This window comes from Trachymyrmex septentrionalis, unplaced genomic scaffold (assembly GCF_001594115.1).
Source record: "Trachymyrmex septentrionalis isolate Tsep2-gDNA-1 unplaced genomic scaffold, Tsep1.0 scaffold387, whole genome shotgun sequence".
Lineage (NCBI taxonomy): Eukaryota > Metazoa > Arthropoda > Insecta > Hymenoptera > Formicidae > Trachymyrmex > Trachymyrmex septentrionalis.
The window spans coordinates 7,211-20,345 of record NW_017305554.1 but is presented as its reverse complement, the minus strand read 5'-3'; positions in this window follow the sequence as shown (position 1 = coordinate 20,345).

Genomic DNA, 13,135 nt, shown 5'->3' with positions numbered 1-13,135 from the left:
CCATAAAAGACATGATCCATATGTAATTCAGGTACATTGTTAATTGATTGAAGCAAATGACATCGTTGCTGAGAAGATTCATGATCTGTCCGATTTGGTCCATGGCTGATGTGTTCAACCGTAATAACTATAACAGTGTTAAAAATAATTATAAATTAAGTAATAGATGTTTCCACTTTTTTTTGCTCCATCCATACATCCATCGATACATATAAGCATAACATGAATTTTTCTTTGATTGATTTTTACAAAAAATATATACAAAACTCCCTACAAAAATTGTAATAAAACTGAATAAAACAGCTTAATATAAATTATTCATCTTGTAATCAACCATTTGTAACATCTCTGATTGTGAGACACAAATATTCCCATACATGCTTATTCTTTTTTTGTATGTTATTATTAATAGTCGTATTTGTATAAGTACGTTTCTATAATTTCGTAATATTTAATAAGAATATAAAGTTTTTGATTATTAAATTATAAACAAATTATTTAATTATAAAAAAGTTTTCTACTTGTCATTGTAACAAATAAAAATTGTAATTTTTTACTTAACTAGATTTTTGTCTATTTATAGTCTCCTGGTAAAAAAATTACTTTTTTCATATGTAAATTACATTTCATATATAAAAACATCACTATATACAATTATGTAAAAATTTACATAATTATGTGTTTATAATTTATTATAAAATTGTGTTAACATTCCGAATACATATATAAATCTTTGGAATATGTATTATAATATTTCAAAAAGTATTTGAATATTTCAAAAAGTATTTCAAAAAGTGTTAAACAAAGTTATTATTCTAGAATTTCATGCAGAATGATTCTTGCAGAATCTAACGCATTCAAAATATAAAATAACAAGAAAACTAATTTAATTTTTTCATTTCTGTAATCACTTGAAGCATTTAGAGCAAAATTTGTAATATATATTCTTTTAACATTTAATTTTGTACTTAAAAATTATAATTATTAATAATCTACAAATTGATATTATTATACTTTATGATGCATAATTGTGTTGTTCTTTTTGTAAATGTATAATTGCAGGTAAAATGTTGTGTGGTCAATTATTCACAAATAATTTCTTGTCTTTAAAGTTTGGAGGCCTGATCTAATTTAAAAATATTTAAGTTTCAATTTTTGTAGCAAAATCGAAACATTTATTTTTGTAATATTTATATTATAATATGCAATGCTGTTTGTAATATTAATTTCAAAAATATGACAAATATTTGGCCATTTTACTCAATATAGGTATAACCTTCAATGTTTACAAATAACATGTTTGCTGGTACAATATTTATCACGGAATAAACGTGTCTTTTGAGTGATCTTATCTCTTTTAAAACATGGCAGCCCGATAAAAAAATTTTTATACATAATTATGCATAAACGGTTGTACACAATTTATAACCGTTCTATTATAAATAAACTACGTATAAATTAATCATGTATAACCGTTTATGTATAATTATGTACAGAAATTTTTTTACCGAGCTGTTATATTTTAAAAAAGAGATAAGATCACTCGAAAGACTCGTTTCCGCGATGAATATTACCAGCCAACGTGTTATTGATAGTCGTTAAAGATCATAAAGTAATGATATATTCATTCGTCATTTTAAAATTAATATTGCAATTACAAACAATATTGCATATTACAATATAAATATTGCAAAAACAAATGTCTGGAAATTGTTACAGAAATTGAAACTTAAAAAGGTTTAGATTAGAAAAGTTTGAAGTTAAAAGACAAGAAATTACTTGCGAATAATTGATCTGTTCACATTTTACCTTGCAATTTATAAAACAAATAAAAAGACAGTGTTATTACGTACTATAAAAAATATAATATGAATTTGTTGATCATTAATAATACTTCAGTAAAAATTAAGTATTTAATATATATACGTATGTACACATATACATTAATACAATTTTGCTCCAAGCAATTATAAAAAAATTTTAAAAATCAAGTTATAATATTTTTATAGTGACTTGTTATTTTATATTTTGAATATGTTAAATTCCACATTATTCTAGATAAAATTCTAAAACAATAACTTTGTTCAACATTAAAATTCTTTCTGAAATATTATATATTATAATAAATATTCCCAAGATCTTTTGCGATAAACATAATGTTGGCAGAATTTGCGTAGTTCGTCAAGATTTTGTGTAAATGGTGAAAAAATGAGCAAAAAATAATTTTTTTGTCATTTCTAACATTTCTTATAGTAAACAATATTAAATGAAATAAGCTGATAATTGTTTCAACACAAATAACAGAGAAAAAAGTTATTTTCAATGAAAGTGGGTCTTGGCGTTCAATAATATTCATATATACAAGTGACTATACAAATACAATTTTTAAAATAAAATAAAAAGTTGTTTTGAATTTATATCTACGGAAACAATTATAGTTTAATGAAAGTAAATGATACGGTTATATCCTAAAAGGATATAACTCTTTTAAAAACTCTTGAATTGTATTTTTATAATAAATCCGATAAACTTTATGTTGGGAATGAGTGAATTCCAATAAATGATTGAAAGATGGTTTATTTAGTCAAAAACAGACTTGACGACACATCGTATATAAAAATGGTTAGAGAGAAGAAAAACTGTCGGTAGGGCATGAATACAAAAAACGCGCCTAGCGGCAAACAGAATATTAAACATAAAGGTATTGATAACTAATCGGCTGTGACTCGTATGTCGGTAATCCGCCGGGCGCCATAATTGATTGGACAAGCAACTATCCATCAATCTTCCACTTTGCGATGTCCTATCCCATAATGTTCAGGCAACGATTATGTGAGATTCGTTTTAATCCCTTGGTAAGGATGTCCGCAGGATTTTCGTTGGACGGCACATACGATAGGACCAGCTGGCCATCCTCTACTTTCTCCCTCACAATATGGTAGGCGATGTCGATATGTTTCGTCCTGTTTTTCTCCACTCTGTTTCTGGAGAAATCTATTGCTGCCCGATTATCACAGAACATTTGACAACCTGTGAATAAAGAAGAAAATTCAAGTTCTGACAAAATCATATCTAACCACACTATTTCTTTGATTCCGGTCGACAGGGCCACATATTCTGCTTCCATTGTGGAAGTTGATATGCCAGTCTGTTTCGTTGATCGCCAATGGATGAGATTTCCTCCTAGCATGACCGCAACATCGGTGTATGAATGTTGGTCATCTTGATCTCCTGCCCAGTCTGCGTCGCAATAAACTTGAATCCGTTGCTCGTTTCCAGCTTTGTATGTCAATCCAAGGTTCTTGGTCTTACCCAAGTATCGCAGGACGTGTTTCGCTTGATTCCATTGAGACCTTCCTGGATTGGAATTATATTGTGATAATTTTGAAACAGCAAAAGCGATGTCTGGCCTCGTATTCTGAGCCAGATACATCAATGATCCTATTAGCTCTCGATATGGTACGCGCGACATGTCTTCCTTTTCGCCGTGTTTTCGGACAATCCTCTTTGCTCATTTTTATTACTAGATTCAAGAGGGTTGACGCCGGTCTACTCTCTCGCATGTTATATCTTTCAAGTAGTGATTCAATGTAGTTCTCCTGTATTAATGTCACTGTATCAGGCTGCCCCCAGTCAAGTTTCACTCCTAACGCGAAGTGTATCTCTCCCAAATCCTTGACTTCATATTTCCTTGTTATGGTTTTAACCACTTCAGTGATCGAGTTTGACTTTCTCGAAAATAGAAATATATCATCTACGTATATTATTGCTATTAGCCAATGTTCCTTATGATATGTGCAGTTTGAAGATTTGAGCCTTTTAAAACCTATTTCGATCAGAAAAGTATATAGTTCTTCGTTCCAGTTCCTTCCTGATTGTTTTAGTCCATAGATGGGATGCAGCAGCCTCGCCACTTCTCCATTTTCAGCGTTCGTGAAAGGAGGTAACTCCATGTATATCTCTTCTCGCAGGTTTCCGTATAGGCATTTTTTTCATCAATGTATCTGGTGTGCCACTGATATTCTACTGACAGAGCTGATAGTAATCTAATCACTGAAAAGTTTACCACAGGTGAATACGTTTCGCCATAATCAATTTCCTTTCGTTGTGTGAAACCTCGCGCCACTAATCTAGCTTTGTACCTCGTAATCTTACCATCGGCATTTGCTTTCAGTTTGAATACCCACTTGCATCCTACGCATTTCTTCCCTTCAGGCAGCTGAGTAATCTCCCAGGTTTTTCGTTGCACTAAGCTATCTACCTCTTCTTTTATTGCGCACCTCCATTGTTTAGATTGCGGTGATGCCAGCGCTTCGTTAATGTCTTGCGGCTCCCTGACTTCTATTAGGTTTACCTCTATATCACTTGCTTCCGTCGACGCTTCCTCTTCTTCACATATTTGTTGGGTTTCTTTAGGCTTTCCTTTTCTTCCGTAAGGATTACGAGCTTTCCTTTTGGGCCTGCCCCTTCTCGGAGTTTCCGTCGATTCTCGTTCTTCTGCCGTCTCTCTTTCCGAAGAATCTCCCAATTCTACATCTGTTCTTTTCGGCGATCTCGGTGGACTTTTCTTCTTACAACTTAATTGCTTTTGTGCGGGCTCCATTTCTTCTGTTGTCGAGTCGTCTACATCGCCCGGCCAAACTTCATTATATTTGAATCTCTGTGGCACTTCTTTATAGATCCACTCGTGTCCTATTTTATCTTCAGCAAACTTAACGTGCTTTGTTATGATGACATCTCCCTTCTGTGGGCACCATAGTCGATATCCTCTCGTTTGCGTGGCGTAGCCGACGAATATACATTCCGCCGCTTTATCGTCCAGCTTCTTTCGCCCTTGGTCTGGTAATCGTGCATAGGCAAGGCAGCCATAAGCCTTTAAATGACGTACGCTTGGAATCTTTTCGGTCCACACGGTGAATGGGATTTGATCACGAATTGTTGAATGACATACTCTGTTTTTGATATATGCTGCTGTAGTGACTGCTTCGGCCCAAAATTTTGGAGGTAGATGTGCCGATTTGAGCATTGATCTCGTCAGATCCAATAGGGTTCTGTTTATTCTCTCAGCTACCCCGTTCATCTGAGGCGTCTCCACGTTTGATTTTTCATGTTTAATGCCTGCAGATCTGAAGTATTCTGATAATTCCTTGTTGCAGAATTCTAATCCATTATCTGTTCGGAATCTCTTTACTTTTCTGTCTTTTTCGCGTTCTATTCTAGCAATATAGCTTTTTACACAGCTTTTAACTTCTTCTTTGGAGCTTATACACAAGACCGTAACATTTCGCGAGAAATCATCCGTGAACGTTATGAAATACCTGCTACCGCCTATTGATTTCACGGGCATAGGACCACACAGATCCGAATGGATTAGTTCACATACTTCTCTTGATTGTCTTGATTTTAAGGTAGCGCACGCGGTCTTCGTTGCCTTTCCTATGCAGCATGCTTCACATGTGTGTCTGTCCATCTTCGCGTCGTCCAATCCGATAACACGATTCGCTTCCGCTAATTTCTTAATTGTGCTATTGCCGACGTGACAGAACCTATGATGCCACAGATCAATTTCTAACGTACAAGATTCCTTCATGAGCTCTCGTGGTGCATCAGGGTCCAACTCGACACCTAATACATATAAATCATTTCGCCTATATGCTTCGCATACTACTCGTTTGGTAGCGACATTTCTAATTTTTACTTTACCGTTCCGTATTAGTAACTCTTTCCCTTTTCGCTCCATTTGTGAGACCGACATCAAATTCTTTCTGATATTAGGGACATAATAAACATCTCGCAGGACTATATTTCTTTTTACATTTGCAACGGTCGTTTTTAGAAATATATCGCCCACACCTTTTGCTCGTAGCGTCGCTCCATTTTGTTTATTCGGATCCGCAGCGGTATTAATTATCTCGGAATCTACCTTTTTAAAATTGGTGAACCACTCTCGTTGCTTACACACGTGATGCGTGCTTCCACTATCCAAAATCCATGTATCTTTGATGTCGACATTATACAAGGACATGAGAAGTGCATCGTATTTCTTTTCCTGTTTAACGCCAGGTTTCTTATGAAGTCCGTCCTTCCTTAATCGGCAATCTCTTGCAAGGTGACCAACTTTCCTGCAATTAAAACAAGTGAGTGACTTATATTTCTCGTTACCTGTTGTCTTTGTCTTTTTATCTTCGTTTCTTTTGTTCATCACCAATGCCTCTTTTGACGAATCTGTTCTAACGTCGAGTCTGGATTGACGTCTGTCGTATTCAGCTAACAGAACTCTCTTTATTTCCGCCGACGTAAATCTGTCGTCCGGCAAACTCGCTAGAGCCATATTTAAGTTTTCATAATCGTCTGGAAGTCCAGTTAGTATCGCATATGCAAGGTCTTCATCTTTTACTTCAGCGTCTGCGTCTCTGAGGTTGGTGGCGGCAACCTTCGCTCTGGCAATATACGCAGACATGTGCTCATCGCCTTTCATTTGTAGATGATAGAATGCCTTTTTCAATTGCATAATCCTTACTCTTGATTTGGGCTCGTGAATTTGTTCGAGCGTTTGCCATGCTTCGTGTGCACTTTTGCAATCCTCTACGTGTATCTGTTGATCTATTTCTAAACTCAAGCCTATAGTCGCTAATGCCTTGTCGTCGTTTGTTTGGTGCAATTTTCTGTCGGCTGTAGTAGCTGTATCGCTTAGTATGATATCACCGAGTGCATAACCTAGTAGTCCCTTACCTTTTAGGAGCCACTTTATCTCGGTTTTTCATGTCCGGTAATTTCTGTCGGACAACTTCTTGACTACATTATCACTTCTATTGTCCGTATGACTCATCTTTCAATACTGCTTCTAAAGTCTCTTCTTACGTCCTTTTCTTTTATATTTTTGAACGTCTCTTCTTACGTCCTATTCTTTTATATTTTTGAATGTCCTGGGCCCATAACCATTTGTTGGGAATGAGTGAATTCCAATAAATGATTGAAAGATGGTTTATTTAGTCAAAAACAGACTTGACGACACATCGTATATAAAAACGGTTAGAGAGAAGAAAAACTGCCGGTAGGGCATGAATACAAAAAACGCGCCTAACGGCAAACAGAATATAAAACATAAAGATGTCGATAACTAATCTGTGACTCGTATGTCGATAATCCGCCGGGCGCCATAATTTATTGGACAAGCAACTATCCATCACTTTATTTAAAAACAAGATTTTGTTTTGCTGTAAAAAATATTGAAAACAGTAAAAAATGCCATTTTATCTCAATTTACCCAAAATCCTGATTACCAAATTTCACCAAGAAACAATTTTCAGGATATGTACACTGTACTTCGGAGAAAAAGAAAAGTGACCTTTTATCTGAAGTACATATCGAACAGTGTAATAATCGTATGCAAACAACTGATACTGATAAACAATAAACATGCAAGATAACGAACTCAATACGACGTACTATTTCTTTTTTTAAGCATTAAATAAATTTTTTGGACTAAAGAAAATTTTTCAAATAATTTCTTAATTAATTACAATTAAAATCGGGCATTAAAATTGATCTTTTCGCCATATAATTTTAAAATTGAATCCTTAATTACATCGATGTAAGTCCAATGTTATCTTTAATATTAAACATTGCATATCGATTCAAGAAATTCTGTAAAAGGAATGTTCAAATATTACTTAACAAGTTAATGCAAAGTAAACTTTTTCTAATTAGAAACTGTTTTCTTTTTCTAGGAAGAATTTGATTGAACAAGTGCATGGATTTACAAACAGAATTGGAAAGTAATACGTTACTTGTAATGTTGTTACTTTTTTTGTTACATTTTTTGATAATGGTCGTTACTTTTTTCTGTAACGCTATTGGTAAGGTTATATTTTTGCAGTAATAATAATGATTTAATTACTTCTATTGTTACTTTAATTTTTATTGAATGGATTGGATTGGATTATGTTTCAATTGTTTCAATTGCACTGAAAGATGTTTTGCTTTTGTATCTCTAGAAGTGTATTTTTAGCTATCCAAGTTGTGCCATTGTTATAACAAATGAATAAAATACTTAAAAATGTTTTTGATGCTTGTATACAAATATAAATTTACAATTTAACATTCTATTATCTATAATAAAAGGTTATTAGTTGTAATAAATACAATTACAAAATGTTCACTTTCCCATTTTTATTTCTTAAAAAATATATACTTTATGTTTTAAACTGCATTCCAATAATCACTATCAGTATTGAAAATCTGTAATTCACATTTCGTATATACTACTTTTCAGTACTGGAAGTAAATCTTAAAATATATTTTTAATTATGACATTAATGTTTGAAAACTATATTTACTTTAAATTCATTAATTGTTAAGTTTAGAGATTGTTTTTGCCAGATTTGATTATATATTGTGTAAAAACGCGTCGAATGAAATTAATTTTATTATTGTAATATTTTACCATGAAGGTCCTAAATTCAACAATTTCTCGAAAAGTAACGATTCGTTACTTTTTCAAGTAATAGTAACGTTAAGACGTTACTTTTTAAAATGATTAAATAGTGATGGTAACAAGTTATTTTTTTAGCAAAATAACTACTGTAACGATAACGCATTATTTTTTTAAGGTAACGTTCCCAACTCTGCTCATTAGTCAATTCGCATTATTACCTCCCGATAGAGAAGAGAACTGTAGGCGATATGTATCCTTATGCCAACATGTAACGATTGCATGACAGAATGGTATAACAACATAATGGCGATGACATTGACAATGATTAGGAAAATAATATAGATCATCACCTCTTTTTTATTGAGGTTTTATGCTCAGCTTTTTCATCATGTTTAATACTTGCACATTAATAATACAACGAAATCAACACTATTGTTAAGATTTATAGAATCGAAATACTGGGACCTATTTGAATAACTATCGAATACCGAATTGACAAAAAAGCGTGCAATTATGTATCTCAGCGTTAGTGTATTAGATTTATCACCTCTGAAAAACTAGGCTTCAAATCCCGTCAATACGTATACAAAAAATATAAAATTGTATATATATATAAGCAATTGTAATTAATAAAATTACGTATGTAAAACTTTGTTGTACATACGTAAAAATATATTAACATATGTAAAATACCGTTAAAAAATAATCTTTTAAATTAAGTTTTTTTTTAATGTAATGACATACAACTATATTTAATAGTGGGCTCTTGTTGAGGACTAAAAGGGAATTTGAATTTATTGACATTAGGAACCTACTTTAGGAAATGGAAAATGAATTACAGTTGTTCGATAGTAATGAGTCAATATATAAGACTAAAAACGGAATACAGATTTTTGATAACAACAATATTATGTATAAGCTACAAATCTTATTTTCAACATGCATAATATCTCATAACCATAGCCATCTATTCGTATACATTTTCGACGTCAACAAGGACACTTCTAGACTCTCAAAAGTAGAATGCTTCTACACTACTATTAGTACTTGATGTTATCTAAGTAAATATAATATTATATGTTTGGAAAAAGTGCCCCTGATTCGCATTTGATATTTTTACCCTATTTCTACAAGATACAAATAATTATAAACGTAATTACTTGCAACATATAACTTTACCAACATTATAACTTTATACTAAGTACAAACGTGTTTAATAAATGCTTTTTACTTACATAGCTTCAAGCAACACCTGTCGACTTGAGTTGAAGCTGATAAGTTTGATAAAATATTTTATATATTGAAGTTATGTGCACATTATAATGTTCTTCTGTAAAGTAAAGGTAAGTATAATTATTCTTATAATAATAATATAATTTATCAATGTAAATATAAAATGTGATAAATATAAATTTATTTTATAGTTAAAAGCTAGCACTTTGAAGTGGCATAAACGAAATTTAAAAACAAATTTTCTTTGGCCGTAAAAAAAAATGATAAATTTAACCAAAAATTTTAACATATTTAACCTTTTAATTTTTTCAAAAATCTGACTATATTAATTCCGCAGATTCGTTTTGCAGCAAACAAAATCCATGGAAAATACTTTCTCTATTCAAGTTAAAAAAAAAGTCTGTTTTTGAATAACTGTAATTGAAGAAGCATTTTACTTTTATACACACACAAATAATTTTCTATAAAAAAATACGTGTACATATCAGATTATATTTAACAAATTTTGTTCTGTTTTTGTCGACTTAGATAATTTTACTAAAATGTTTTACATTCTTTTAACAAAATTATCAATTACATGAATATAATTAAAAATGTGCAGGTTCCAAAAATCGAGATAAGTCAAATAGATACTGTTGTACTAGCGGAATTAATAAATAAAATTTTTGAAAAAAAAGAAAAAATAGGAAATTGTTAAATATTATAAATACAATAAATTTTTAAGTACAAAAATAATCTTTTAAAATCTCATTATTATCGGATTCAGCTCATCTCGAACAGTTGACATTTTTGTACATACAAAAAATTATAATAATACATGTTTTTTGTTATTATTAAATGTAAGTATTCCTGCGTAAGCACTATTCTAAGAAAATTACTCTATTCATACATTTTCAATAAAAGTTAATTTTCATTAATAACAGAACATATTTTTTTGCGTGCAAATTTCAATATTATATAAGATGCGATAAAAATTATAACTATAATTGACATGCTGCCAAAATTATGATTATCAATTATTATAAGTGATCTAGAAAATTTGAAGTTCACATCCTTCTTTAAAACAAAACCATTGGCATTTGACAGATTACTTAACTTTTTTTGCGGACAGATTTCATGAACTTAACATATGATTACATTTCGCTTCCCATTACAAAAATTGCTCTTCTTTGTGTCGGACACTAACCAGCGTATCACAAAGTAAAAGCAAATTTATTAAAGGATCCCGCATCAACGTTATGGAGTTTAACTCCCGGTGAAATTATCTGAAAATTTATGTTGTCCTTCTCTTATTGTTCTGAACAAATGTCTTGGGCACAAAGTCCAAAAATGCCTAGGGACCGAATCATAGAGTGCTAAAGTATGAAAATCCGTCTACTATTTGTTCGATGATAATTGGAAAGATTGTAACGTATTCACATATGTGTGAGGTCGGGAATTAATCTAACCAACTAAGACAAAGCTGACACAAACGCTATACACGTAATATACAGCCTATATGAAAAAAACTCTCAAAATTTGAGTGTCATTTCAGATGCTGGATTTGAGCTTTATTTTCAACTTAAGAGTTATTTATTTATTCTACAATTAATTAATTCAGTTTTATTGCTAAAATACATATTAGTCTGCATCATATTACGGAATACACACGACAATATTATAATTAAAAAAAAGACGCCCCCTCATTTGAGAATTAATTTCCTTATTTCCGTGTGCGGTCACCCATCCAATCTTGTACTCCATTCAACGATGCTTAATCTCTGCAATAGTATTGCTAACTTCGATGATTCACGAACTGTTAATGATAATTGATATATATGTTAGTTGTGACATATATATATATTATATCTAGTTAATAGATATTGTCAAAAAAGTTTCAAGTGTGGTTAAAATATTTTTTTAATGCAGCGTCCATATTCAACATTTTAGCGTTAATATTAAATCATAAAAATTAATACTTAATTGACTTTTACATTTAATTTTGAAAATTGACAATCAAAAATTTAAACGTTAATGTTTCTAATAAGTTCTATATAAAAATGTCGAAAGTAAATTTTTAAATGTTTATAGTGTGTATACTCAAACTTAAGTGTGAACACTCAGTTGTTGGGTGTACACACTAAATGCGTAAACGCTTAACATACAGTGTAAACACTCAGAATTTAAGTGTATACACCCAAATTTGAGCATAAACTCTCGAAATTCGATGTTAACACTCAAATTTTAAGTTTTTTTTATAAAGGGTATTCAAAAAGTTTCAGACCCTTTAAATATATTGAAAAGTAAGGATTTTTGAGAAAAATGTTACATTGCAAAAGTTGTATAGTTTAAATTGGTCTATTTACTAATCTTATCAGTTTGGTCTTAAATGGCGCCATCAAGAGTAGATCAAGGTCAAATTGATTTTTTAAAATAAAACATTCGAAATTCATAAGGTTGATTCGAAGTCTTTTTATTAAATAAATTTTAATTAATTTTATAATTAAAAGTTAACAATTGAAAGTAAATATGATTTCTTTATTATTAATATTCTTGATTTATTTATTGTTAATATTTCATTCCGTTTATCAATATTACAGTAATCATGGTTTAATAAGATTTGTGTTATATACTCGTATATGTTTATTTTTTCAACGCTCTTTCGTATAATCTCGCATTATTAATTTTTCAATTATTACTATTATAATAATATTATTTTTAAATACAATAAAGAAAGATGTTTTGAATAATACATTATATATTATATTCTTTTATTAAATTAGTTTATTCCATTATAAGTTTCTTTACTTTCTTTCTTTCTTTCTTTCTAATCTAACTTAGGATTATTAACATTTCAGATTGATTGTACTGAAAGTCCGAAAATTATCGGCGCGCAATCAGATCTAGAATATTAAAATTGATTTAGTAAAAGAATATATAATGTGTATTATTTGAAAAATTTAACTTTAATCGATCATGGCTTTCTTTATCGTATTTGATGTATTCACACATACAGTCATGCTTAAAATGTTATCTTATAATATTAATATTTTTATTGTATCTTGAACAGCACTTATGTATCATGTGCATCATGCATAATCTATAAGGTTTACTTACAAAACAATATGTAACATAGAACAATTAAAATTAATCATATTGCTATAACTTTCAAAATTTCTATTCATTTTTTTCAAAATCATATTTACCGCGAGAATTGAAAACGTTTTCTCATTAGCAATAGTATATATCATCACTTTAATAATATATTTTACCATACCGAAACAACACGACAACATATAGAAACACAGCATAATCATCCAACTTGTGTCGACTGACACAATAATTGAACTGCTAGAGTGCGCTGAGATTAGAATTAATCATAACTCTGATAATGTATATGTCTCACTTTCAGAGCCAACTTCAAAATCAAACTGTAAAATATTAAATCCTCTTATAATGTAATAAATAATATAATTCTTATTATAT